Below are 4,542 nucleotides of genomic sequence, written 5' to 3' on the forward strand. Positions count from 1 at the left end.
TCTACCACGTCTGCAATTCAAAAGAAAAATCTTTACCCTTTAGTCACAGGAAACCGCAACTCTTTCCACCGCCCCCATAATCCAGGTCGTAGCATGTTCAAAAGAAAAATCTCTACCTTTAACTGACAGGGCGATCGCAATCTACTTGTAGTATAACATACAAATCTCAGCTAGTCATTCTAAATTTTTTATATCTGCCACCAGCTATCGAAGTTATATAACTGTTAACCTGGCTTTGGACGTGCAGTGGATCCTCGCCACTCGTTATGACTTCTTTTAAAAGGTAATCTTGAAAAGCTCAGAACATGATTGCATATAAGTTGTTATAAAAGGCTTATCCAATATCGCTTAATGAAGTCCAGACACAGTGTAGGTCATTTATCTTTTCACAGTGTAGGTCTCTACAATCTCTTGAGAACCATACTCAGCGTCTTATTGTCATTGGAATCTCAAGAAAGTGTTCCACCATATAATTCTCTGTAACTTCTGAAGTCCCCTGTAATTGGTTTTCCTGGAAATCAAGGAGGCTTAATCTTGAAGGAACAGAGCCTTGCCTCATCATGGAGGACCACAGGATTGAGATTTTCTATCCATTGCCACTGCAAACTGACAACCCAGAGGATGAGCAGGTTGAGACAATCTCAACTTACAGCACAGATGATGAGGTTGAGACAGTCTCCCGGCGAGTCTCCCGCATATTGAAACGCTTGCCCCTGAAAAGTCTAAAGCTTATGTTCCCCAGGTGGTTTCTCTCGGTCCTTTTCATTTTGGTAAACCCCAACTTGCCAAATATGAAACCTTCAAAAACACGCTCCCTAACATACTGACAGATAGAGAAGGCCGTCCTCCCTTCAGTAAGTTGGTTGAGGACATGACACATCAATGCACTAAGATAAGACAATGGTATAAGTACTTCCAGGTTTGTCCCGAAAGTGACGAAGAACTTGGCTGGATATTGGCTCGAGATGGGTTATTCCTTTTGCGATTTTTAAGGTGTGGTTTCTCGTACAGTTGAAATTTCAATGAAAGTTTTAAAATAGTGTTTTTTTATTTGGAATTTAAGAGTTTTAATTCAAGTAAGTTGTAGATTTTTGAAAATCTAATAGCAAATACCGAAGCCAAACTCTTCCGAAATATTGTAATCAAAATAAAAGCCGACCCACTTAGATGAAGATGAGATGGTGAGGTTGTAGTTTGAAATGGGCAGTACTCTTTTGACATGCAAATTCTGGAAGTATTTAGCATTTTGTGTGCAACAGAGAAAGGTGTTGGATCTCGTTTGATTTTTTTAATTGTTTATAATCCTTTGTTTAAATGAAATTAGCTAGCTAAATGATACGCAATTTTGGTTCAACTTTTGTGTATTTAGGAAGATCTTCACCCGGGATTGGGACTGTGATCAAGCAACTCGCGTCTTCTTTCATCAAAACCAGCTACCATCAGTTGAGGAAGATATCATGAAGTTAGAAAATCAAGCGACTATGTTTGCGGCTGTGCAGGCAGATATTATGAAGCTAGAAAACCAAATACCCATGTTTTCGTTGCACATGATTCTTCAATGGCAGGCTGGCACAGATCTTGATCTCAAGTCCATTCTACGACACATTTGGCACACTCTCTCCCCTTTTCTGTACAAACGTGACAGGCTGGACTCGCATGTATTAGCCGGAACCTCGTTGACACCGGATTCACATCTTTTAGGGTTTGTGTACGAAAAGATCATCTGCTCTTCCGATTCCACTGATCATACTGAACACAAACGAATGTGGAAGAAAAAGAGGTACAGCAGTCTCCCATCAGCGGTGGAACTCAAAAGAAAAGGAGTGAAGTTTGCTGCACACGTAGAGCATCTCAACGAAATTCGTTTCGATGGCAGAACCTACACATTTCACTTGCCCACCATTGAAGTGGACGAGAGGACAGAAGCTGTCATGAGAAATTTGGTGGCATTCGAGGCGTTCGTTTGCAAAGAGGAAACGAAACCGCTGATGTGCTATGTGGACTTGATGGACCACTTGATTAACACAGCCGCCGACGTTGAAGTGCTGAGAAATGGCGGTATAATCCACAACAGCTTGGGCACCGACGAAGAAGTGGCGAGTGTCTGGAATGGAATGCGGGAAGGAATGGAGGAGGGTGAATATGAACCAATCGATTCCGCTATCGATGATGTCATAACATTCTACACAAATTATGAATATATAATGATATGTGCTAATCTCAAGGAAAAGTATTTCCCAAGGGCATGGATTACAATATCTACGTTGGCGGGATGTATCGTATTGCTTTTGAGCGTACTGCAAACTCTTCTGGCGTGGGAGCAAGTCCGCCTTCAACGACAAAGCATGGGAAACATGTAATCACGTTATAGGCGTATTGCTCATCACGTTATGGGCGTATTGCTAGTGCTACTTTCACGTATAGGTTTAAACTTACGTTGGCTGTTTCTTTTCCATGTATAATTGTCTTTTCTTTAATATGTTAACAGCATTTTCGTTATCTGCAATTTTGTTTTTCTGAGGTGGTGTGAAACTGCAGTTCCACACCCATTTTTTTTTGTAGGGCAGGCTTGATGGTATCACCTTGTTAATCTCTCTAGCTTTGGCGTCACTTCAGTTTCCAACTTTGAAGTAACATGAGGGCAAGCAAGCGTTGTTACAGGTCTAAATTTTGCGAGAATAAAATGCCTATGTGAACCATTTAAGATTGCAACGTATGCGTAGTTGTTTGCTCGGATGATTAAATATTTGTCATTTTTCTCATACCAAAGCACAGTAAACATTATTTTATATATATGTGTGGGTGGGGGGCATGAATATGGGCAGGTAATGTTCATAATAGTTTTTGAGTGCCCATGTAATATTTAGTAATATTTAATAACCATAAGGGCAATTGTTAAAATTGCAAATTGTGACCATTCAGCAGTTCAAACGCTCCGATCAAAAGATATTGGCTTATCATACTGCCTCAATATATCATCAAATTACAATTACCATGACCTAACAATTGATTATTAAAGTCTTAAAAAATCCTGGTACAATGACTTTTTGAATTGGAAAATTGAGTGTAGAAAATCATGATTTTTTTTTGTTGAAACCATATTCTCTATCAACTCAAATTATAGAAATGTGATAGAAAAATGAGAAAAAGTTTCTTATCCTAAAAACATAGTAAAAATAACCATAATTCCATTGTCTAACGAGAACAATCTTATCATGTATTGTGCAAAGAGAATCCAATAATATCATGCAACAATAACACATATAGAAATGCTCAAGAGGAAGAAATGTCCATCATAGTGTGAAAGACCCTGATTGGGAGATAACTCCATTGCCCATGATTTCAAAGCTAATTAGCCCCGCTCTGACTGTAGTTTCCCTTTTTGATAGTTTGTTTGCCAAATGATTCTTCTCCCTGTATACATGGCAAAATGTAATAGATGAAAAGTGAGTGGACATGGCTCGGGTTTGCTCCATCCAGTGAGAGAGGGAGGGGACAAAAAGCGTAGATAGGCCATTAACCCAATCAATTGCAATCTTCGAATCCCCTACGATCAAGAGCTATTCAAAGGCCAACCAAGAGGCACATCTAATTGCCCCCACAATGCCAACAACTCAGCCCAAAGATTGGATCAATGTCCTCCAGAACTATAGAAGTGGTAGGCCAGAGAAGGGTTGCACTTGATAATCGAACCGCACACACATGCCCTTTTGGCAGCAACATCGCTAAAAAAGCCATTTGGGTAGATGTCTACTAGGTTCCTAAATGACCAACAACGAGCATGGATGGCTGGTTTCCAGGGGCCAATCTCCCTAAAATAGGCAGCGATGGACAGGGCAGTGGATTGCATATCTGGAGATTTATTCTCGAAAATGATAGAATTCCGACATTTCCAAATTCCGTAACAAAGATATAGTGGAAGAGCCCTAAAGGCTCGATTGTGGAGAGTATGACTTTGCACACATGCAAAAATGGAATATTGGTTTGCCAACAAACTCGTTCTAAGTATATTAAGGACCTCCGCCCAAACTGAGATGGAAAAGGGTTGTTATAAAAAAAGATGGTTCACTTCTTCATCGACAAATTTGCAAAGTGGATAGAGCCCAAGCCCAATGAAGCCCCTCTTAGCTAAATTCTCCCATGTTAGGATACAATTGTGAACCACAAGACAAATGAAGCATTTTAATTGCGTTGGTGCATCCCATTACCACATCCCTAATAGCCACTTGTTTTCACGAAATTGTTGATCGTGATTTGTGATGAAAGATTAGACCTCCTTGGTTGTTATGTCATCATTCTTGGTGCTACCATCCCAAGTGAGAGAATCATCCTTCTTTGAAAGGGCAACCCCAACCTATGATAACTAGAGACAATAACATTCCCATTCGAAAGTTAGTTCTAGAGGAATCTCTAATTCATTAGTGTGTAACCAGTGAGTGGAAGAAAATACAACAAACTAAGGAGTGCCAATATCTGCAAGGGAGGAACAACCACTTGCTAAGATGGCATCCAAACCCACTGAGATTTTCCTTCCACTTCCAA

At 40.0% G+C, this 4,542-nt stretch overlaps 1 pseudogene across 1 annotated transcript; it reads left to right on the forward strand.

The window, feature by feature from the left end:
* Positions 1-200: 200 nt before the first annotated feature.
* LOC149227024 (putative UPF0481 protein At3g02645) lies at positions 201-2,694 on the forward strand (annotated as a pseudogene). Its single transcript, XR_016247086.1, has 2 exons — positions 201-993; positions 1,370-2,694. The product of XR_016247086.1 is annotated as a putative UPF0481 protein At3g02645 (transcript).
* The last annotated feature ends 1,848 nt before the right edge of the window (positions 2,695-4,542 follow it).

Source organism: Pinus tabuliformis, chromosome J (assembly GCF_031772625.1).
Source record: "Pinus tabuliformis cultivar Carrire ecotype Pingquan chromosome J, CPIR1, whole genome shotgun sequence".
Lineage (NCBI taxonomy): Eukaryota > Viridiplantae > Streptophyta > Pinopsida > Pinales > Pinaceae > Pinus > Pinus tabuliformis.